At 38.6% G+C, this 26,032-nt stretch overlaps 1 long non-coding RNA gene across 2 annotated transcripts in view; it reads left to right on the plus strand.

Moving 5' to 3' along the window:
- Window positions 1-26,032, plus strand: part of LOC124720296 — a 119,330-nt gene that overhangs the window by 43,817 nt on the left and 49,481 nt on the right. For both annotated transcript variants that reach the window (XR_007006120.1, XR_007006119.1), the window contains exons 4-5: window positions 7,581-7,696; window positions 14,682-14,719. This is a non-coding gene — a long non-coding RNA (uncharacterized LOC124720296). The remainder of the gene's footprint in view (window positions 1-7,580; window positions 7,697-14,681; window positions 14,720-26,032) is intronic.

The raw sequence follows: 26,032 nt of genomic DNA on the forward strand, positions 1-26,032 counted from the left end.
CTCCCGATCGAACTTAGGATACGGGCCCACCGGAAGATGGGAAAGAGCGTCGGCATTGGCATGCTGTCCAGTAGTGCGAAAATGAATGTCATAATGGTATTTAGAGAGGAACAAAGCCCAGCACTGCAGCCTGTGGGCTGCCCTATCCGGAATCTGAGAGGCGGGGCCAAATAACGATATTAATGGCTTATGGTCAGTGATTAACTGAAACTTCGTGCCATACAAGAAAGGGTGAAACTTGGTAACAGCGTAGACAATGGCCAAAGCCTCTTTTTCCACCTGGGAGTAATGGGCCTGCACGGGACTAAGAGTTTTAGACGCAAACGCCAGTGGCTGCTCGGAGCCATCCGCATTGCGATGGACGAGGAAAGCCCCCACCCCATACTGCGAAGCATCTGTAGCCAGGACCAACAGCTTGTTGGGGTCAAAAGTAGCCAAACAAGGTGCTGACGTGAGGAGGCCCTTCAACGAGGTGAATGCTCGCTCACATGCAGGCGACCAATCAAAAGGAACACCCTTGCACAGAAGGCAGTACAGGGGGCAGGCTATGGCGGAAGCCCTGGGAATGAACCGGTGGTAATGGGAAATCTTGCCTAAAAGAGCTTGTAATTCATTCAGCAAAGTGGGCCACGGCAGGTCGACGATACCTTGGACCAAACTTCCTAGCGGCTGTACACCGTGCCGAGAGATAGTGTAGCCCACATACTCAATGGACGGTTGGAAGAAGTTCGACTACACAGGTTGCAATGCAGGCCCACGGACCTGAATTTGAGAAAGAAGGTTCGAAGGTTGTGCAAGTGTTCCTTCGTGCTGTGGCCTGTGACAATCATGTCGTCCAGGTAATTAATACAATGAGGGATTGTCGACGTGATGTGCTCAAGATAATGCTCAAATATTGCCGGGCCCTGAATATTCCGAAGGCCAACGCTGGTATTGGTAAAGGCCAAACGGGTTGTTCACGACCACCAGCCGTTTGGAGCCCTCATCAAGTGGTATCTGATGATAAGCCTCCGAAAGATCGATTTTCGAAAAATATTGGCCTCCCGCCACAGCGGAGAACAATTCATCAGAACGAGGCAAGAGACAGGTGTCCACCACCAATTGGGAATTAATGGTGGCCTTGAAATCACCACAAAGACATAATTTTCCCGAGGGTTTCCTGACAATAACGAGGGGCGAAGCCCACTCACTAGAAGAAATGGGAAGAATGACCCCAAGGTCTGTCAGCTGGTCTACCTCTGCTTTTACCTGAGGACGGAGAGGCAAGGGGATGTGCCTCGCGCGTAGAAAACACAGGCGAGCCGATGCCTTCAATGTTAAGTGAGCTTCAAAGTCTGAAACACACCCCAGGCCCTCTTCAAAGATGTCCTTAAAGTCAGAGGTCAAAGATTCCAATGATTGATACGGAACGTCTTCGGAGACCAACTGTATGTTGTCTGTGATAGAAAAACCGAAAGCTTGAAAGGTATCCAATCCAAAAAGATTAGCAGAGCTCGCATCACTGACAACAATAGAAGTAAGAGGCTGAGTGATTGATTTGTAAGTAACATTGGTAGTGAATTGACCCTGTAGGGAAATGAACTGTTTACCATAACCGCAGACATGCCGGTAAACTGGCGCCAACGGGGGTGACCCAAGATCGCAGTAAGTTTGTGCATTCAACAAGGAAACTGCCGCGCCCATATCTACTTGCAGTTGTAATTGGTGCAACTGAACCGACACCTTGATAAAGAGTTTGTGTGCCGATGCGTCAGGAGCCTGGCCCGATGAAACTTCCTGAATGTCAGCGTCCATGTCCTCTGTACCTGCTTCCTTCGATTCTTTTGAGGCTGAGCGGCAAGCTTTAGCAATGTGTCCTTTTTTATTACATTTGCGACAAATGGCCCAACGCTTGGGGGGCACTCTGACCGATCGTGATGTATATAGCACGACGCACAGGACGGTAACAGGGGCTGGCGGCCAGAACTTTGTTTACGCGCCGTGCGGGAGTGGGAGTGGCCGGATTGTACCGCTCGTACGTCGCCCACCTCGGACACAGTGGACGCTGCCGTACCGCCCTGAACCACCGCTACGTCGCACCACGCTTCCAGCTGTTGACCTGCGGCGTGAGAGACTTCATACGATTGAGCAATGGACAGGACTTCCTCAAGGGAAGGATCTTCCAACTGCAGGGCCTGTTGCCGGACCTCCCTATCAGGGGCCAAACGAACAATGACATCTCGCAACATAACGTGGTCAAACGACTCTCGCGACTGCTCCGTGACAAAATGACAATTGTGACTAAGACCGTGCAGGGTAGCGGCCCATGCCCGGTTAGACTGCTGGGGCTGTTTCTTGCACTGATAGAACTCGACCCTAGCTGCCACAACATGCGTGCGGTGGCGATAATATGAAGACAGCAATGAACACAATGCGTCAAAAGACAAGGACAAGGGTTCCTGCAATGGCACTAGCAGCCGCAAAACTTGATGCAGCGATGGAGATATCCAAGAAAAGAAAAGAGCACGACATACCTCCGCATCGGCAACATGAAATGCCTGGGAATGCTGCCGAAGGCGATGTTCATATGCGTCCCAATCCTCCGCCATCTCATCATATAGGGGAAAGGGAGGAGGGCATGGCGCTGGAGCAGACTGCGTGGAGAGCAACGCCCGAAGCGCTTATTTCATGGTTGCCAGGAGCTCCGTCTGCTGCTCAACCAAAACCCACACTAAATCCTCCATGCCAAGGATAAGCTGCGAAACCAGAACAACAATGCAACATGCAAAAGAATGACCCTACTCATCGCCAATTGTGTATTAACACGATTCTCGTTGCCCATCGCACTTTACATTGTGTAGACCGGGAACTGTCCGTTAGGCTTGCCAGATGTGAAACTGATTGGGCACAGCCCGTGCTGCCTGAGTAGTTGTTGTTCCGCCGGCAGAGGGCGCGGCCGAATTCTCGCGTGCCCTCTGGTGGACGAGACTTTACTTGCGGCAACTACTGTCCATGACGCGCCGTGCTGATGTGCGCCTCCCGCGATCTTTCTGCTGGCTGCTACAGTTATGATGGTCTCACAGTGTTCTAAGTAACTTGTATCACTTATACGATACTTTCTAACTGTATGTCTGTTGTAGCTGACTGGTACTACCACTTGTTATCTTTTAATATAAAGACACTGTATTTCTAACCATAAGTATTTTAATTGTAGATTGTCACTATCCTTTCATGTATTATACAAATATGGAAAATATTAAATTAGTTATGTTTCTAAGTTATCATGTGCTGATTTCTGTGTTTTTCCTTCTTCTAAAAATTCTATTTCCAGACACAAGTTCAAAGATTTTCTTAACATCTTTTTTCCAGAAGTCATAATTTTTATCTCGTATCATCTAGCTCAATGTCCATGTTTCAGTCCCATACATTTATACCAATCGCACAATTGTTGCATAAATGCTGAGGGTTTTTTTTTTAGTAGTTTGCAACTGAATAGTTTGTCCATTGAGAATAGACACCTTTTTGCAGATTTTATCTTGTTCATTTTCACCACGTAACGCCCGCTGTTTACGTCCTCCTTTGTTGCTGAGTGATGTATCACTTTTGGTTCTGACGCCGCAACTCTTCCTTTCCTATATCTTTACTACCTTTTATCTGTATAAATGATGAACTATTGGTTTTGCCATTTAACAACTTTTTAATAACTGTGGAAGTATTACAGGCATTGGGTCTCACCTAATGTGTCACCTGCCTATACATTTTACATGAACCTTTCAAGACTCGATCGATCTGTTTACAAAGAGAGAGCAGAATATCTCTTCCTTTGACGTTGTCCAACAACGACCTAGGAAGCTTGACACCCTCGCAGCCCAGGCTCTTCCATGGCTCACGGTAGTTTGCAGCATTCATTTTATTCCTTACCCACTTGCCGCTACGTCAAACTTTCGTGGTGATTGTTGGGCAACATCTTCCACGTTATCTTCAACATAAATAAACCTTCTTCCCGCAGTATTTCTGAAAACCCAAAAACAAACTTAAAGAACATAATAATAATAACAACTGTTTTTACAATTATTCCTATAAGTCTTGGTCGATTTAATGAGGGGTGGGACAGGCCTAAGCCTTGTGACACCACACTTTTATTGCCAGTGATTCTTCCACTTTCTCTTTATTGTTTCTTGTTACTTGCACACACAGTTTTTCCTGATTGATTCTTAGACCCACTTTATCTGCCTCCTATGTAGATTTTTAGTTTGTGTTAGTTCATCTTTCTCCTGTATAATGAAAATGTCATCGGCAGATGCCAACTGTTTCACTTGACATCCTACATTTACACATCTTCCAATTGATGACAGACTATTTTATGGCCTTTTCCAATACCAAAGTTAAATAGGTTGCAGGAGATGCAGACTCCCTGTTTGACATCAGTCGCCACTGTAAAACATTCAGATGCCTTGCCTTCAACCTTCACATTATGTTTATTTTGGTCAGTACACATTCTAGTAAGCCTGATTCTTCCGTTATCCTCCATATGCATTCTGTATGACCACTTTCATAGACTTTTTCCTGTAATTGACAACAATAAAAGTACAAAGCATATGAAAATCAAAGGGAAATTCGGTTAATATAACTTTTTGTCTTTGGAGATAGTGGAAATATCATGAAAGCATTTGCTTTTAATGAAATGTCTCAAACTTTGCCTTGTTCACAGGGAAAATATTTAAATCTAATACTGATAAGTGGTAGTTATGTAATGTTGAAACTGAATCCTTTTTTTTTTTCATCAAGACTTTGAAGTGAGTGGTCATTTTTTGCCCAAAGGTAGATTCACCCTCAGGATTAATGCAGTTTTACATTGCAAAACAGCCCATGGCAGTGTTGTGATGACACTAGATGAAACATCAGCACCTTGTCATATTGCACACCAGAACTTTGAATGTGAGGTAATTAGGGACAGTAATTCTTATCAAAAGTTGCAATATAGACACAGAATTAATGAACAAGCAATGATGACGGATTTCATAAACTACTGCAGCAAAATTCCGAATGGTTGTTCTTCATAAGTCATAAGAACAATTTTACACACTTTTGGGAGTGGAGGGATTAAGCAGAGTGTTCTACAATTCTTTCAAAATGTCAAGATATTTTTACTTGAGAAAAACTAATATTATTAATAGTAACAGGTAGAAGGCATTTAATATTGCCATATTCCTTCCATCTAATTGCTTATTAACATGAAGAAACATATTTATTCCCTCAGTTGAATGGTTTGAATGATGAAACAGTAATATTAAAGTAAAGCTTTTCAGAGCATTTAATTATGTTCATATATGTGCACACAGTAAGGTCTTTGCTGCCTTTGTATTGTAAAACCTCAGTAATTTTTCACTTTCAGATATTGTATCTCTTTTGTGAGAGAACACTTGTGCAAATATTATCAAGTTCACCTGTGGCCTTCACAATGTGCCAGAGAAAAATCAACAAAATAAAATTTAAATGCAAACGAGCAAAATCTGACCTAAGAATCTGTGCATTGAGAATGTGGTAATATCCTGTGCTAGCAGTGTTACTGCCCTTTCATTTGCAAATTGTTCCCTCATAACTTAGCAGTTATATTTCATCAGTGCGTCATATGAAATTTGCTGTAGATTTTTAATGTAGTGTCTATGAGAGTTGAACTTGAAGATTTTATAATTGATCCCCTAATGTCACAGAACTTGGTACAGTACAAGAGATAATACTGAGCTTTGACACCAGTGTTCGCATAAAATATGAAATCACCAGATATGATAGTTCCTTTCAGTCCTGTGAAATGCAGACTTGACACTCAAATTATATTTATGTTACCCTGAAGAAAGATTATTACTGTTTTTGAGGAAATAAATAAATAGCAGTGTATCATAGTTTCTTGGTATTTTCACATTAAGTGTGAATGCTTGTTTTTTGTAGCTGAGCTACTGAATTCTAAATGTGTAGATCTTTGCAGAGAGTGGGCTGCTTGTGTTTTGTATCATGTCACTGCCAATCTTAGTGATAAACACTACTGCTTGGCAGCTTACTGCAGTAGCCATTGTTAATTGATGTTTCTCCTTAGCTGACATGTAACTTTGTAGCAAAAGTGTCATTATTGGCAATGTCAATATGCATACAAGATGATTTCATGTTCAATTACATTTAACATTTCAGCATTTGCTACCTCTTTGTGTTGCCTCTGCTTTTTCATATTCTCAGTACAAATCATAGAAGCTACATCTCTAGTAGTCATGCTCATTTAACAGCTTTCAAAAATTCAAAAGTTTGAGTTTCAGTTTTTGGACTCTTATTTTGTATTTCCAGTCTCAGTTTAACAGTAAGCTGGCAGGGGTGAGGCTGCCAGTGTTCCGCTTTTGGTTTCCTGATAAAAAGAAATCTAAAACTAAATTTTATAATTTGAAAAGTGATGATGTAATTGACATGAAGTGGAAAACATCTATTTTTCTGAGTGCTATTGATGGTTTTGAGCACTTCTAGTACTTGTAAGTCATGAATTTTAATGCAGAATATAGTAGATAAAATTTTGTACAAAAAGAATATATATGGGAGAAGATACTGATAATTGAAATGCTGTAATGACAAAATGATAGTATTTGTTAGATGGAGACACTGTTGTGCCTTCATTTGGGAACTGAATAAATGGGTTAAATTACAGATGGTTGCATGGTTAGATCTCTTTTTATGATTTAATGATCACAGTAGAAATTGTCTAGGAGAGGGATGTGGATTACTAAAAGTTGAGATACAGGTAACATATGGTGACACCAGTGTAACAATAAGCCAGAGTTCTCAAGGATGGAGCATGTTTGGAGTGTTGGGACTCCAGTTTGTGGGAGATGTAGAGTGAGTGAATATGTTCTATTTGTTTGAGGAGGTGGTACAGAATAAGGATGGGAGAATGTTGTCAAATGTGGAAAGCAAGGCAGATACCATGTCTCATTAAAGAATTTTGAGGAAGTGGAGTAATGTGGGAGAAGCAGACATCAATGTAGCATTTGCATAAGTGAGAATGTGCAGAGTGGTCTTGTATTCAGGGATGATGTCTGTGCAATGCAATCTTCATGTTAGAGCAGCTAGTAATTTTGTTTTGGAGGGTTAGTAGATGGTTTTTTTTAATCTAGTGTTACATAGTGGTATTTTAGTGTTTCAGTGAGCTGGATTTGATTTTGTAGATTGTTAGGTAAAGGTCTAGTGGATGGGCTGTGTGAGTGTGTTTTATTATAGTTATTACATGGGTTTGTCCAGGGTTGGAGTAATGTGGGAGAAGCAGACATCAATGTAGCATTGGCATAAGTGAGAATGTGCAGAGTGGTCTTGTATTCAGGGATGATGTCTGTGCAATGCAATCTTCATGTTAGAGCAGCTAGTAATTTTGTTTTGGAGGGTTAGTAGATGGTTTTTTTTAATCTAGTGTTACATAGTGGTATTTTAATGTTTCAGTGAGCTGGATTTGATTTTGTAGATTGTTAGGTAAAGGTCTAGTGGATGGGCTGTGTGAGTGTGTTTTATTATAGTTATTACATGGGTTTGTCCAGGGTTGATGGAAATGTGTAATTTGTTACACTCAGCAGGAGGAGTCGAAGAGATTATGGGGCAATTGGAGTATATGATGGATGTCAAAGATGGCAGTGTAATCAGCATATGGAAATGAATACACTGGAAGGAAGGTTTCTGGGAAAGCCAGGTATGGATGAGAAATAAACTGGTTAGCTGTGGGCATAAGCCAAATTGCATGTATCGTGTGTGTTATCAGTAAGTTATTTTTGTTCTGATATTAGACAAACAATGTGTCTAATATATAAATGAGTTAATATATAAATAATATATTTTGTTTTGAATTAAGACTTTTTTGCTTAACTCGAGCATGTTTTTCGTATAACGTGCTTCTTTGTGCAACTCCTCCATATACATATTGCACATCCTACCTGTTCGACTTGCAAATTGGAATGAGGGAAAAAACTACTGTCTGTGTGTTTCTGTATGAATGCTGATTTCTATTATCTGGTCTTCACAGTCCTTGCATAAGATGCATGTTGATGCCAGTTGAATAATTCTGTAGTCTGTTGCAAATGTTGGCTGTCTCAGTAGAGTCTTACAGCAATAATGTCTTCTTCCCTCCAGGGATTTCCATTCAAGTTTATGGAGCACTGCCATGATACTCTTACGTTTATCAAGACAACTGGTAACAGATCTACCAGTGCACCTCTGAATTGCTTCAATTTCTTCCTTTAGTCCAACTTGGTGGGAACCCAACCTTTGATTAGTACTCACTATCTGGTTGCACAAGTGATCTGTATGTGGTCTTCTTTATAGATGAACTACATGTTCATAGAATTCTTCCAATAAACCAAAGTCAAGCATTCACTTCAACTGTCAATGATCTTGTGCACTAGTTCAGTTTCATGTTGCCTCTATTCTGTCTGACTCGCCCTCTATCCTTCTAGAGTCAGTCAAACACGATAACGTCTTGTACACTATAATGTCATCAGCAGAGAGTTGCAGATTTCTGCATGTATATGAGAACAAAAGTTACTAAGTTAATGTAGTGCCATCTTCATGATGATGTAAACGTTGCTGGCAGACTAAAAAATTGCATGCTGCTCCAGCACTCAAAATTGGGACTATTATCTTTTGTGGGAAGTAGTCTGCTGACTGAGCAATCCAACACCTTTCAGGACATGATTTAGAAACTGTGTCCACCGTAAAGTTATTATAGTTGTTTCTTGTGAATGTCAAATGCCTGCTGCTGATAGTGATGATGGATGGTTATGACTTTTTAAATACCATCTCTTTACATAAACTGGCCTGTTGTTAAGCTCTAGGACCACTCAGAGTCACCTGACAAGAAACGAATTTTAGGTTTAATGATTCTCTTTCTGTTTGCACAGATTTTTCTACATCAGTAGAGCAGCATATTTGGGCAACATTTTTAAAATTTTCCTGTTCTCTTTTGTGCTTTTAAAATATGTGTTTCATGCATTATTGCTTGTTGTGTATTATATTTTCTGCATAGTCACCATGTATAAACACTTTAAAGTACATTTTTCCATGTGTCTGGCATAGAAACAGTGAACATAATGATTTTGCAGGCAACAAAATAATAATAAAAATGAAAAGTTCGGAATTGCTGTTTTATAAGTAAAAGTCAGCTTACCAACAATTGCATATTGTCCTTGAGTTGTTTCACACAACTGCATACTGTTGTTGAAAAACCAAATAACAATATCATCAAATGTACAAAGTAAGGAAATATCTCTCAAAATGGATCTTGTATTAAGATTTGTGAGGTTACAGTCAACAATGTCAAACACCTTTCAGTCCAAATTGAACATTATTGTGATAATTTTACTACAACTGTATATTGTGCAGTCATGCATGGATACTCATTTCAATGGAATGATCAATCATTGTGTAATGCTTGTGACATGTAGATGTATGTGTCTCAATTTTTTAATAATTCCTTTTATTTTCAGGTAACTGAATGGTAAGAAAGTTAAACTTCTTGGCATATTGACAACTTGTGTTGGACTAGGTTCTAACCTGATTCTTTTATTTCATAGTTTGTCACACACTTTTAATCTGACAGAAAGTTTTAAAACAGTGTTATCACCATGATGTGTTGCAATGGACTACTTTAGACATTACACATTCACCCTTTCTAAGTTTTTACTGCTTGGTCCTTGTAGTCCACCCAGTATATTTTGATTATTTCCATTCACAATTTCCTAATGTGACTGAAACCTCTAGAGCCTTAGTATGTGTCATTTCTGCAGACAATTCTTGATTCTTGAGAAGGTTCTGAATTTTATCATTGTTCTCAGAATCTATTGTCTGAGTTCAATTACTGTGAGGTCTTACGGATTTGTTCGATCCATTGTCCTCCTATTTTCTTTCCCAGATGTCTCATTACATGTTGTCATAAGAATATGTTTTATTGCTGTTATAAGATGTGAAAGAAAGAAAAGGTTCTTTTCTTCTTCTTTGTACTGATAGTTGGCTCAATCTCTTGTAGAACACTTTCATTCAGGAGGGTTCTTCAAAGTCCTGTGGCCATATATTTTCATTTACTGTAGTCCCAGTGATTCTGCTTTAGGTTTTGAGGAGATAAGCAAGTCTCTTTCTGTTTTTCATTTGGAACAGAGTTCCACAAGCGTAAGTGACTCTTGGAGAGTTAAAGTTCCATTGTGTTGGATCTCTGTATGTAATGACAAACATTTTTTGTTATCTGCTGACCATGTTATTTCTTCATTTATTTATTTATTTTGATTTTGTTGATCTTAGTTATCCATTTTACTTGCTCAGTTAGGTTGCCAGTGATAATTAGAACCAGGCATTTAAACTGCAGAAATAGGATAATTTTCTGATCAGTAGTGTAGACTTTATTTATACACAGAGTTTCCATGAGCAGAATCTTAATTTTCTAGAATCTTAACTGGAACATCTTCCATACTGAAGGCTAAGAGACCTAGATCATCTTCAAACACTAGGTAGTTCATTATAGTGTGTTTGTATTGAGGGTTTTGCTCTGATTTAGAATTAGAAGATATTTCCATTTGCCAAACTTTGATGATGTGATCAAAAGCCACATTGAAAAGCAGCAGAGATAATCCATCATCTTCTCTCAGACCAGTCTTCATTATAAAGTCTTTTGACTCTTCTCCCTTGAATTTTACTTTGGAATTTGTGCCGGTTAAATTTAGCTTGAGGTGTGTTTTAACTTTCTGATGAAGACCATGTGAGGACATTTTATTGTGTGTGTCCATGAACACTACAATATACTTTTGTAAAATCTGTGAGGTGGATAAGGAGCCATTTACTTCTGTATTTGTAATACTGCAATATTAAGTTCAGTCTGAGACTTTGGCTTAGTAGCTTCTGCATTTAAAAAAAAAATCTTCCTTGCTATTCTCGAAATTCCAGTTCCAGACTATTTTTGGTCCTGTTGTAAATTATGTAGGGGGAAATGTATGTGCAGTTCAGAAGAGTTATTTATAATTATCTTGATTGACCTTTTTCTCCTTATTCAAATTCTAGATTGATTATTCCGAGGCCCAATGTGCCAGAATTTTGTCCCTGTGCCAGATTTTAATTATATGTTGACAGTGATTTATAGTTACATTTTCCTGCATTTTTCTACATTTATACACAAAAAGATCTTCACTACCTGCCTTGTAATTCTTTAGTCCCATAATTGTGACTTCTAGTTCATTGACTGTTAGGAAATTTATTGATCTGGGTTGATTATAGTTAGTGTGTTCAGTGTTTGCTTGAAATGTTTCCAGTGGGTCAGAATAATATAAAACTTTGTTGAATGCATGTGTGGAGCTCTGGGTTTTCTTGGTTACTATTGGCTAACATTCCTGATTTATCTCTCAGCATTAATGTAATGGTTTAGTTTTTGGAGATGCCTACCAGTAGCCTTGTAACTTTTTTCCCCAAAAAATTATCTTCTCACCTTCCTAGGATGCTTTCGAGAAGTTTACATTTTGTTTGTCTAATGATTTGTTTATTTTTCTTTTTTATTAGTACTATATTTGTGTTCTTCTGATCTTTGATCTTGATGACTTATTCATGCTTGGTATCGTATCTCTTATCATCTGATCACGTTATTCATTCCACCATTTATGTTTATTGGAGCTAAGTTTTCTGCTGCCAGTTTTAATTCTTTTAGTGTTTTAACGTGTATTGTAACTTAATTTTTATGTGTACTACTGATGGGAGCATTCCAGAATTATCAGAATCTCCTTGTAGTAGTATAATTCATTCATTCATTCATTCATTCAGGAATCACTTTTCAATGATACAGTGGAAATGAAAAGATCAAAATTACACATACACACAAAAGATATAAGTATACTTTTATGAGGATAAAATCATTGGTTGGCTGTCCTGGCCTTTAGCTGAAATGATTTAGGAAAAATATAGAAAACCTAAATCAGTGTATTCAGACAGGGCTAATTCCATTCTCTGGAATATGAGTGCAGTATCCTAAGTGCTGCAGTGCCTCATTCTGTTGGACCCTGTTGTACAGTGTTCTTTGATTTACACACAATTTACTCCAGATAATTTTTGGTTTTGCATGTCATAGCTGCAGACACTGAGAAAACCCACTAATGGTTCCTAGACAATGAACCTATCACTGTGTCCCTTGCACTAACTCCAGTTTGTTAACTAACTCCAGGCCCCTAAAGATGTCGCTACAATCCATATGCATCTCCGTGTCCTCCCTCCAGTCCACCTGGAAAACCGAGTCAGCATTCCACCATGCTGAGTGAGTGGGCTGTTGAAACAGGAGAATGAGAAGACATTAATATCATGCACTATAAACCATAGCACAAGATTTTCTTGTAAAAGCATTGTAAAGTAACAAGGTGTTGTAGTTTTCCCCTTTCACAATTAACCACTACTATGAGTCCTCTAAGTAGTCCCTAATTATGTGGTGTGCAGTATTTACAAAGAACGATTTAGATCCATTCTTCAAAAGATGTTTTTTACTAATAGTTTTCATCTCATTGGACAGTTTGCTGTACAATTTTATTCCCTGGTACATGTAAGATAGATTTTACAAGAAAATCTTGTGCTATGGTTTATAGTGCACGATATTAATGTCTTCGCATTCTCCTGTGTTCAACAGCCCACTCAGCATGGTGGAATGCTGACTCGGTTTTCCAGGTGGACTGGAGGGAGGACACAAAGATGCATATGGATAGTTGGATGATTCTATTAGTGAAATACTATGAATGTAACAGATTGGTAGGTGTCCTTGCTTGGTGCAGTAAGGGTACCCAATGTTTTAAATAGTTCCTTTATAATAAGCCCAACTACAGCTGCTAGTTATGATTCTTATGACAATTTTTTACATTTTAAAAGTTATGCCCATATATTGTGTATTCATTTCCCAGAAAAGAATCCCATACCCATAATATGAATATACATAGGATTAATGTTACCACAAGACATTGGCTGTTACAAACTGATGATAGAATCCTAAGAATAAAACATGCTGATGACATTCATTTTTCCAGTTGCTCATTCCATAGTGGCTGGCAATCAGTATTCATTCCTAGATAACTTTGTTTGTTACATAATCTGTAGATTTACGAGTATTAACTATCCTCAGTCAGAGTTGGTTTTCTTCTGTATGCTGAAGTCCATACATTTTTGGTCCACTGTTAATTTTTCATGTAGTGCCCATTCTTAAACCTCATTGAGGATTTCACTGGCCTTCTCCAAAGAAATTTTGATGTGTTATAAGTGACCATGATATTACTGTCATTAGCAAAGGGAACTTTTTCTTCATGTATTATACTCTCAGGAAAGTAATTGTTATGTAGTATCCCAATACACTACCCTGAGGAACTCCAGTGTTCTCATGTGCAACAATTGTTTTAGTAAAAAAATTATCAGCCAATGTCTATACTCTCTCTACCCTTTACACTCTGTCTCAATGTAAGACTGAACTCACTCATGTGCCATTTCTCTTACACCTAGTGCATCTAGCTTTTTAAATAGTATTTTATAGTCAATTATGTCAAAAGCCTAGAACAAGTCTGAGAACTCCTTGTCAGGAGTTTCAAGTACTACTTTTGTGAACTCTGTAAAGGACTTCCTTCCCTTTGATAACTAAACCATGCTTCATTAAAAATCTTGTATATGTTGATGTACCTTGTTTGTCTATCACTCACAATTAATTCACCTTTTAAGGATGCAGTTAGTCATGGTCTGTGATTTAAAATAGTGGTTATATTCCTTTAGTAAAGGGTATACTTGTGCACGAATTAGGAATTCCTGGAATATACTGCGCTTTAGGAACATTGTGCTGCAGCTTCTCTGTAATACCAGAGGAATAGTTGTTTACAAAATCTGCCATTTCCTGCGGATTTTGTATTATTCCACCCCATTTTTTCTTTATATTGTTATACTTACTTCCACATTTTCCTGTTTGCTGTTTTATGATGGCCCACACTACTTTGTTTTTATTTTCTGCATAATGTATTAATCTCCTCAAAGGTTAATTTAAACATTGTGCAGAATTTAGAGAATCTACATCTACATAGCGAATGTGCTTCATCCTATTTTTGATTTGCCAATAGCCTAGAAAAAGTATGTATTTTATGTTCCATGGAGACCTTTTGCAGATCAGCAGTTTTTGTGTTTTACCATGCCTATCTTTAGCTCTAGTATCTTATCTTAGTGATCAGAAAGGACAGATCTCTTATAAATACTGTACACTTTTCATGTTTGATATCCATAAATATGTGATCAAAAACTAATGATGAAATTTTTGTTACTCCAGTAAAAAGTGTTCACCATTTGTGCCCTGCCAAAGTGCTCAAATGTATAGGAAGTTATTACTAATTTTGCTCTCAACATCTGTGTTTAATATTTATGCCTTCACATGTTAGTCTGGGGGGCTGAGGCTCTCTCAAAGATTTCAGTTGATTTGTTGAAGAAAGTGTCCACATTACCACTAGCAGTACATGCACAGAATGATTAACTTTTTATGGATTTCTAGCTTTCTTTATTCAGTTTATTCCATTTCAAAATGTTTGTTTACATTATTTGTTATCAAATTTTCTGCAGCTTTGAAATGCTGTGTTTTTCGTATTTTTTCTGTACTGATTTATCTTTTTGATTTCAATGTCTAATAGCATTCTGGAATATTTCAGGAGGCAGCCTCATAAAGACATGCACTAGACAGTACACGGTAAGTTTATCTTTATTCACTGAATGTTTGTTTATGAAAAGTACTCTTTTTTATTGTCTCACAGAACACTTCACGCAACATATTGAGTGGAAACGACAACCAACATACTGAGGGTTTATGTACTTTATTGTTGTATCTATAGGCAATCATATTAGAAGGCATTATCAATCATAATACATTTATGTATGGTGATCCAAGTTGTATTTGTACATGGTTCTGGTCCTGTATATGTACACAGGGAGAATGTCTTATTTTTGTGCCATTATTTTTTTTCCTCAATGTCAGCATAAAATAAAATTCGGGAAATACAACACCTTATGACTACATCCTTCACTGTCTGCCATATGAAATAAGTGTTTTGCTAAGCATAGAATTCTGATGAAATAAATTTGTGAAATTTTTCCTTTTGTCAAGCACTGTGTATTGTGGAAAGCAGGGATTATATTTGTTACTGTGATTGTTTTGTTAAACTCTTGATCAAGTAAGAGTAATCGAAAATCTGTGATAATTTGTGCATCAGTCAGACTAGCAGAAATTTGAAACTAAGGCTCTGTTGGTGGCTTTCACCCCTTTAAATTACAGAAATGGAATAAATTGGCAGTAGCCTCATATTTACCTGGATTTTAGTGCACCATGAACAATATCGAAAGAGATCTCTAGGTTCTTAAAGTACAACATAAATATTGTATTCTGAACTCCTTGAAAACTTTTAAATTTTAATGTACAATATTACACAAAAAGCAAAAGGCTTTTGACACAGTGCTGCCCCAAAGATTTCTATCAAAGAAACCCTGTACTGTTCATCTACAAGGCCCAGAGAGCAGTAGATACCCGTGCCTGGCTGATGACATGCTCCTTTACTTCCAGAGGGCATTTGACACTCTTCCACACTCTCAGTTACTGAAGAAACTAAGAATGTACAAAATATCAGACCAACTGTGTGATTGGATTGAAGAGCTTCTAGCAAACAGAACATAGCATGTCATTCTCAATGAGAGAAGTCAGATTGCCAGAAAATTGTACCATATTGCAGGAATACATGTAGAGGATCAATGCTTTGTGCAGGGATTGGCAGCTGATCCATAACATAAGCACATGTAATGTTTTGCGCATAAATAGGCAGAAAGACCCATTATTATAGAATTACCTGATTGCATAACAGTCACTAACAGCAGCCACAGCCATGAAATATCTAAGAATGTGCATATGGAGCAATTTAAATTGGAATGACTGTATAAGAACAATCACAGAAAAGGCAGATGCCAAACAGATCCAGTGGAAAAATCCTCAGGAAGTGTAGTGCACCACAAATGAGGTAACTTAGAAAACCTTCATTCGATCAGTAGTTGAATATTTCCTCATCACTCTGTTATGTACACCAGATAGAACTGATAGAGAAAATAGAGAAGCCTCTCAAAGATGAGCAGCATATTTTGTTACACATTCATTTAGTAAATGTGAAATCATCACAAAGATGCCCAGCCAAGTCTAATGGCAGGTATTGCAATAGAGGCTTTCTGTATTGTGGTGTGGTTTACTGTTAAAATTCCAAGACCATACATTCCTAGAAGAGTCAATAAATGTATTGCTTCTTCTTACTTGTATCTTATGAAAATACCATGAAGATAAATTAGAGAGATTTCAGTGCACTTGGAGGCTTACCAACTGCCTTCCTTACTATAACTCTTTCATAAGTAGAGGGGAGGGGGGGGGGGGGGGGGGGAAGAAACGTACAATGGTACACAAAGTACCCTCCACCACACATCATAAGGTGGCTTGTGCAATATGGATCTAGACATACAAGTACTTTGTTTCTCATTTCTAATTTGTATATAATCTTCATCTGTTTCCTTTAAAAGCTTCATTTCTATTATATCACAATGGGATACCTACAAGTATAATATTCTAGGAAATTAATTAAAGGTTAGCCAGACTATACCTACACCATTTCCTGTCTCCAGTAGTTGTCTAGGTTTTTGTCTTCTACAAAAATGAATGGGAAAATAAGGTGCTTTTTTATTTATGAAAACATTACAAAACTGACTGCTAGCTGAAGTTCCACTATAAACTCTGCCACAAGAATTTAGTTCTCGTAAGAATAGTGCTGTAGAACAGAAGTATTTTATGTGAACAGGTTTATTCCTGTATCTTCACTTTCATAATCATAGTAATTGTGTGTTTACATTCCGTTAGATAGTTAAACCCCAGTTGCTATATGTTCATAACCATGCATAACTTTGCTTTGGTCTGGAAAATCCAGGATGGAATGTAATAGGCAGATTGGCTTTTTCCACTAACCCTCTCCTCCCCACCTCTCCCCTGCCCTCCACGTAACCTCCTGACTGTACAAAGCTGCCCTACCATCTCCACCTTGACCCAGCATGCTCCCCAGCAGCATTTCACTATCCCCCACAGCTACCCTACTATCCCTCTCCCTCCCCACCCCAGCCTCTTCCTTACCCCTAGCCACTCGCCACTGCATCAGGTACTGGTGATGCTGCTCGCAGTGTGGCTTCAGTTGCCTGAGACTCCAGTCATATGTGTGTGAACTGCATTTACATGCGTGCACCCCTTTTTGTGTGTGTGTGTGTGTGTGTGTGTGTGTGTGTGTGTGTGTGTGTGTGTGTGTGTGTGTGTAATTTTTGATGAAGGCCATATTGACTCAGTATCTCAACTATATTGTTACTTCTCTTTTCTTTATTTATTCAAAGAGCAGAGGCAAAACATATTATCATCTGATGTCTTTTTCTGTTTACTATGGAAGAACATGATTCTTTACATCATTGTGAAGTTATTTCAAATGCCATGAATTAACATCTCTATTCAACACCTCTCTATTACTGATATAATCACAATGTATGAGTCCATACACCCTTGTAATTTTGCTTCACACCATTTAACCTAGCCTTGTCTGAATTGTATAATATATGATTGTTGGATTTTGTACTTTCACTGAAATTAAAACCACAATTGGAGCACACTTCCTGTGGCGTTTTGTTGCATGGGATACACTTTCCCAGTCAAGCTTATGATGATGTGGATTGCTGCAGCGAGCTTCTTTGTAGATAATAATTTCTGAATATTTTCTGGGTTTTCATTGCAGATAAGAGGATGATATAGGACTGTTGTGTTGCAGATGAGTTATGTTGCATGTTGTAGATGTTATCTGTGCACTCTTTGAGTCTCTGGAAATAATTATCTGTGCAGGGGATTTGTTGTAAGTTGTGCGAAGCTTGAGGTAAATTCACCTGAAAATTCTGGGTAAACATGACTGACAGTCTGACCGACTCAGAAGACTTATTTCAGCAATTTCATTCAATTTTGTGCATTAATAGTACTTATGCTGATATCACATACAGAAGAATGATGTATAGTTTTTGGCGGTGTATGGTACCAGGAATTGAAATGCATTGTGTGAAGAGAGACTGTATTTCCAATTTTTTTGCAAACAATTCACTATAAGGATTTTGCAAAACAAAAGGTATTGGCACTTTTGTGAAAGCATCAGTTTGGATCCAGAAAGTCATCCTAATCTCAAACAGAATAATATTTTGATGAGATTTACCAGGGGAAAAAAAAGTTTACAAATTTCTGTGTGTCTGACCGAGATACTGCCATGGGTGAAAGCCTACTTGTTCACAAGGAGCTCCGTGGTACAATTTATGCTACTGGAAAGGGCGTGATTTTGACAGTTTGTACTTCTCAACTTGCAGAGTTTTTAGTCAAAAAATCAACAGATATTTGGGATACTCTGAAGTTGACAAGAAAGGACATGCCATACCATCTTATAAACAAAATGCTCAGCAAAGCAGAAAAGGATGGATGCAGAAGAGGAAAACTGCTTACAGTGAAATGAAGGAAATGGCAGAAGAATATTTTGGTTCTATCACTTGTCCATAACAGTGGCCTATGAAAGATTAGAAGGAGAGGAAAAAATTATCAAGGAACCTGCAACATTTGTTGATTACAAGCACACAATGGAAAGAGCAGATCAGTCTCATCAGCAGGTGTGAATAAATCTGAAATCATGAAAGTGAAAGAAAAATATTACAAAAATATTTTTTCCTTTGGTTGAACTGTTCATCTGGAAATTGTTTGTGGTAGATAATTTGAAGGGAGCAAGAGAAATATGAAATTCTTGATTAGTGTCATGGAAGAATCTGTAACAAAATACAAGCTCTCCAACTTCTGGGCATCCTGTACGCATTGTACATACCCTCCGGCTATCAGTGCAGTGCAGAAAATAATTTGCCAGTGAAGAAATCGAACTCAAAGGGACAGTACAATGCCTGCTGTCATAAAAGAAAACCTGGTTGGGAACATGTAAGAGAGAAACACTGTATTACTGTAAAGATTGTGAAGTTTCTATGTGTGTAATAACTTACTTCAGGAAATGTTGCACAGCAAAAGACCTATAAACAATACATGCTTGTAAAATAATACAAATAAAATAAAATTACACCAAATGAACTGAAATTTGAACAAGGGGTAATATATTTCTTACAATATTAAGAGTAGACCAGTTATATGATTTTTATTTAATTTGTCAAGTTTTCATTCACTTTCTGATATGGAATAAGTGCATGTTTTATTAACATTTCATTGCATTTGGGTGATCACAGAGATATGATTCCCATTTTTTTAAACAACAAGAAACATTTGTTTTCAGTAATTGGTACATTGTCCTAAAGTTTTAAGTTTTATCTATGAGTCCATGCTGAAAAGTAATGGCTACAAATTTTTTATTCTGTTCTCAGGTCAGTGATACTTTAATATTCAGAAATAGTTTTAAATACTCAGAACATGCCTGTGAAGTGAATAAATCTTCATATCTATATTGTAATAAAGTGAACTAATGTTTTACATGGTATAGTTCGAATCCATCTCCTTATTCAACAAACCAAAGAATGTACCATTGCCCCAACGAGTGTATTTTTGTGTGGCACAACACTTTATTTCAGCATGACAATGCTAGACCACATATGAGTGCTGTGACAGCTACAACAATCTGACACCTTGGCTTCACTGTCATTGAACATCTTCCGTAGAGTCCAAACTTGGCCCCATCTGATTTTTATCTGTTTCCAAAACTTAAAGAACACTTTCAAGAACTTAACTTTGATAGTGATGAAGTGGCAGCTCTATCAAAAAGTCACATTCTAGTGATGATACTGGCAAACTGGTGCCTCATTGGGAGAAATGCGTTCATTGCCTGAGTGACTATGTTGGGAAGTAAATATTTAGACATGAAGAATGAAGATGTTGAATTTTAATAAAGTTTGTTTTATTTAAAAAGCTGTAAGAGTTGTCACATGGAAAATTCAGAAATTTCAGTATGCCATGATACTTTCCTGGATAACTTTTATTTTCTTTTTGAATTCTGAGGCAGTTTTATGTGCCCACATTTTATTATCATACATCATGTCATTAAAGATGAGTTGGACCGCCTATTTCACCTCATCACCATCACTGAAACCACATTGTCACTAGTAACAATAAATTTCAGATAGTTGTCCACTGTTACATAATCCCAAAAGAACTTGTGTTGAGATTCAATTTATGATAATATGTGGTCTGTTATGAGCATTGATGTGGCTGATCTTGCACTCACCTTTATCCATTTTTTTTTTTTTTTTTTTTTTTTTTTTTTTTTTAGTCATAACATTTGGAACAGTGCTTCAAGAAACCTCAGTTCATTGAGCTAATACTCAGACTCCAATGCATGATTTGTTCATCCTTCTCTCCTCATTTATATCTGTACTGTGCTAGCTGCCTTACAGTATGTGGCAGTGGTTACATGAGGTAGCACTCTCTTTTTGCCCCTTTCTTGTTTGATTCAAGATTGATGCATGTCAAGAACAATTGCATGTATATCATAGTGTTAGCTCCAGTTTCTCTGATATTCTCATTGTGATCATGTTTTGAGATGTATGTGAGACAAAGTACTATATACCTGAGTCTTCCTGAAATGTACCTTCTTAAAATTTCAATAACAAACCTCCCCATGACACAGAAACCATCTGTTCTAGTCTTCACAACTAGAGTCTGTTGAACAACTCTGAAATGCTTTTTGAAAGTGCATCCTTTTTTTCTACAAAATACTCCAAAGAAACATATTTATCTCAGTGACAATTTTTTATACAAAAATGAAAATGTGTTGTTTCCAAAGCACATCTTTTTTATTTGATAATTACTTACTTCCACTTGTCTTAGTATGAACCATACCTTGCATTGCTTCATGCTGCGCAAATCTTACATGTGCTCTCAGGCCAATTTGCATTTCTGTAGCTGGAATCAGTTTCAGAAAAGTCTTCTACTGAGTGTTTTTATGGATGAACTATTTTGAGTGAAAGTTGATTTATCCATGTCTCCTTTGGTTACCAAAGCCACTACCAATTCAATGTTGAATTCACACAGGATGTTTGCTAATAATCCTTGATCTTTTATGTGAAACTTAAGACTTAACACACATCATCATGAAAATGTGAAGAAACCTTTCATCCACCATTTAGTTTGCTTTCATTCAAAAGATAGTAGCCCATTCGCTGTTCACTGTTGTCCATACCAACCTCATTTCTATTATAATTCAAAATGCAGTCAGGTGTCATCTTCTCTATCATTCCTAATTTTGTTCTGACATTGACAGTGGACGCAGTCTATTTTTGTTTTGTCATGAGTGGATTACATCCCAAATGTAATTCCCTTCCAGAAACTTTTTTTGAAGTGATAGTTGATCTTTTTCAGTTGATGAGCAACTAGATTATTAGCTAGATATTTTCTATTTTTCAGTTGTGTACCCATTACTTTAGTTTTCTTTTTCCATAAATGATGAAGTAGATCAGGGAAAGTGTTAAAACAATTCCTGTATAAAGTATGACTTTTACCATAGAAACTCTTACAGTGCCTGTTTACTGCATGTGAAATGCTGTTTGTAGTGTCTTCTTGATTGCCAAAATAAACATCACATTTAAAACTGTATCTACTGTGTCACAACATAAAGAATTGTGTGCCATATTCATTAGGCTTATTTTTCAGGATTGTAGACCTTGAAACTGTCTACCACAAAAAAGGCAAAATCCTATAGTGAGATTGTCAGCTAGTTTGTATGCTCTTTAATTTTTTGTCTTATGTATATCAAAAATAGATCTCAAACAATGGAAAATCCAGGATGGAATGTAATAATATCTGAGAAGGAAAGTTGCTACTCACCATATAAGAGTGTGGTTTCAGTTGCACATAACACTCTCTCTCACTTTCTCCTCATCTGCAGCCACTGCCTGTACATTTGTACATATTACTAAACTGCACGTACATAATGCTCAGTATTGCAAATCGTGCTGTCATACTTTTAAACTAGAAATTTACTTGCACATGGATCATATGTTCTGATAGTGTAACAAGAAATACAATAAATTTTATTTTTAACTGCCACTTTAAGATTACATAAAAAATGAAGCTTCTTGTAGTACAGGTCTCACTACATGCTATATGGAATTTTATCTGTCCGGTTCACTATAATTTATTTGAGAAAGAAAACATGAAAGGTAATAGCATGTAACATAATTTAAATTTTCCCAGATTAATTTCCTAGAATTACCTTACAAATTGTGATCAGAAGTGCAGTAGTTTTTATATCATGAACATCGTTCTCCTACTTAAACATCTGGTGCTACTGATGTCATTAGTTACTGTAGCTTATTGTAGCATACATATTTGTTTTAATGAGGAATCCTGTAGTGATACTCGGCATTTGAGAAGGAAGGAATGTAAATGTTTACATACTGACCACGGGCATAGGCTCTCAAGGCCTTATCTTCCCTTTGTATCACTTTTTCTTGTGGCAGCCTCTAATACTCATTACACAAATGTTCTGATGCTTGGAGATGATTGCTACATAGGTCATTCAGTCACTTTGCTCATACTCCCCAACCATCTGCAGCACCATCACCTCAACACTGTGGTTCTCTATGCCACACTGCCTCCAAGTGGGTTCTTGAACCTCTGTGCAGGCAAAGGACAATCAACTCGTATACTCACTATTATCCGTTGCACTCCCATTAACCAGATAACAATTCCAAATTGTACTGAATATTTAGTATCTGTAGTGATAAACCTCCACATGATTATTTTAGAATGTAACTAAATACTTGCCCATCATAATCTTTAACACACCTATCTGGGCAATCCTTCTCACCTTGAAAGCATGTGATATCTTTTTGAAAATGTAGTCACAGCTTCAAGAGAATGACAAAATGTTTTATTGGCCACTATCCATTAGGGGAAGTTAATTAACTGACAATTTGAAATTGTCTTTTTGCATTAGTACTACCACCCAAACTCTGCACACTTTCAAATGACCTACGTCCCAAAGTCAGCTTCTATTTCAGACTAGAAGGGGTTAGCTCTGGTTCTGGTTGCTGACAGGCCACACTTTGATGGGCAGTGTCTCTGGTAAGCAATACGATGCAGGAGAAAAATGTTGTGTGTGGGGCCACAGTGCAGAACGCAAGTTGAAACTCCCTGCCTCCAACTTGACAGCATGCAGCTCTCCTTCCCAATCATCTCCTATTTTTTGGACTTTGCTGCAACTTAAATTTGCCATTATAGTCCCTCCTGGCATTTGGTCAGAACAATCCTGCCGCATTCTCCTTTCTCAGACCCCACTGATTGGTACACTTCACATGAATGCCAAAATAGCAGATACGAAGATTTGTGAAGACAGAATAGAAAAGTCACTATTATCACTTGAACAGTGGGAAGGCATCTGGACTGGATGAGACACATGTGAAATTCTGTCTATTTGAGATGTAGTTTATCGTAGGACACAGGAGCTTCAAAAGATACACAACTATTGGAAAAAAGTACATGTCATTGCAGTTTTCAAGAAGGGTCATCATACACATGTTGATATGTATAGAATCACATTACTGATGTCATTTAGTTGCAGTTTTGTGGTACATGTTACATGTTTAAGTACTCTGACGTTTTTGTAGAACAAAAATTTCCTCCATAAAAACCAATAAGGGTTCTGCTAAATGAGAGCTTATGAAACTCGGCCTTATGTTTGTCTGTAAGATTTGACATTGATGCACAGGATGACTTGAGGAAGGCATCTGATCAATTCTGCACTACCATTTAGTGAATAAAATAAAAGCTTGCTTAGTATTGGGAGAGATTTATCACAAATCACATAATGTCATGAGTACCAAAAGGAACTGTGATAGGACTATTACTACATACAGTTTATATAAATGATATAGTAGATAATGTTAGAGGCTCTATGAGGCTGTTCACATGGAACGTAATTGCCTATAAGGATGTAGCACTGTCACAGGAATGTATCGAATTCTAGGAAGATCCACAGAGCACAGATGATTGGCATAGGGACTGTCAGTTGACATTAAACATAATAAATGCAATGTATTGCACATAAATAGGTGAAAAAATCAACTAGTGTATGATTACACTACTGGAAACAAATTTATGTGAACAGTATCTACGGTAAAATACTCAGGAGTCATCAACAAGAGCAATCTGAAGTGAAAAGACTACATAAAACAAATTGTAAGCAAAGCAGATGCGAGGCTGATATTCAGTGCAAGAATCTTAGGGAAATGTTACTCATCCATGAAAGAAGTGTCTTATGAAACAGTTTTTGAAAAATTCACAAGGACTGCCATAAGTCCAGGATCCTTACCAGTTGGGTTAATACTTTGAAGGTCACTAATATAGCTCCTGCGGCACACCGATTATACTCCAAAAACATTGAGCAATGTAGGGTTATGTCAGCAACTTCTCAGTTTTGTAAACATATTCCAACATTTGTCTTACTCTTCTGTCTGACTGCAGTCTGTTATAACCTTTAATCGCCAATAAATTGCGTGGATATGCAAACGTAGAAACAATAGCTGGTTACATGCTACCAACTCCGTATCTGTCACTCGACTGCCGTGCCGTGACATGCGACTGGTGCCGTTCGTAGCTAGGTGGCGCTCCCACGCTCAGCCGAGTTGCGGAGCGCCTCTATCGCCGTTTGCGCATACTGACGTGACAGCACTGTTAAATGTCGTGGCACTGTCACAACACTTTTCCCCCCTTGAAAAAAAAAAAAACACTCACTTCCTTGGAGACATGGACAGTGCGGAGACATCCATGGCCTCTTGGGAGGCCCCGAGAAGATCCCGTGGAGAGACACGAGAGTATGGTCGAAAATGTCCAGGACGGAAGCTCGTGCGTGGAACGTGCCTGCTGGACGAGATGATGGATGAAAACTCTGGAGCAGCATCCATAGGTGTCGTGGACCTGGGGGTGTGCTCCAGCGAGATGGGTCCCGGAGAAGGCAGCGTCGCGACTGGGGCCGGTTCTGGTGTACTCGGAAGCGGTAGCGACGTCAGCTGCAGCAACACGCACAGGAGATTGGCAGCAGCGACTGGACTGGTTTTTCGGGTTGGTGGAGGTGAAGGAAGGGGCGGTGGCACCGGCGTGGCCACCACTCGTGGGCGCATCTGGTCGTAATGGCGAACAACCATGCCGTCGGCCATATGTATTTCACAAAGCCGGCGGCCGCGAAGAGCCTTGACAACCCCTGGAATCCATTTAGGGCGAGATCCATACCCTCGTGCCCACACGTTGGCGCCCACCGAGTATTTTCCTGCACTAGAGGACACAGTACAAGGCCTGACAGGGTGAAGCAGGTGCAGTAGAGTGCGCGGTTGGCGGCCATGCAAGAGTTCAGCAGGGCTGTGATCACCCAGAGGCGTGAAGCGATAAGGACTCAGAAAATGCAACAGAGTGTCATCTGTGGAAAAATCACTAAGGAATTTTTTCATCTGGCTTTTGAAAGTGCGGACAAGGCGCTCGACCTCCCCATTCAATTGCGGATGGAAGGGCGGTGCTGTCACATGATGAATCCCATGTCCAGTACAAAAATCACGGAAGGCCTGCGAAGAGAACTGAGGGCCATTGTCCATGATGATCGTGGATGGAAGACCTTCTAGCACAAAGATTTTGGACAAAGCCAGCGTCATCACTGCAGTGGTGGGCGACGGACATCGAACAACAAATGGAAACTTCGAGAAGGCGTCAATCAACAGCAGCCAATAAGTGCCGAGGAAGGGGCCGGCAAAGTCAGCGTGCACCCGTTCCCATGGCTGTGCCGGATCAGGCCACGGAGAGGGCATTGTACGGGGTGCAGCCAGTTGTTGAGCACACTGACCACACACAGCGACCATGTGGGCGATGTCCGAATCAATACCGGGCCAATAAACGTGCCTGCGGGCCAGGGACTTAGTCCGAGAAATCCCCCAATGGCCT

Source organism: Schistocerca piceifrons, chromosome 11 (assembly GCF_021461385.2).
Source record: "Schistocerca piceifrons isolate TAMUIC-IGC-003096 chromosome 11, iqSchPice1.1, whole genome shotgun sequence".
NCBI lineage: Eukaryota > Metazoa > Arthropoda > Insecta > Orthoptera > Acrididae > Schistocerca > Schistocerca piceifrons.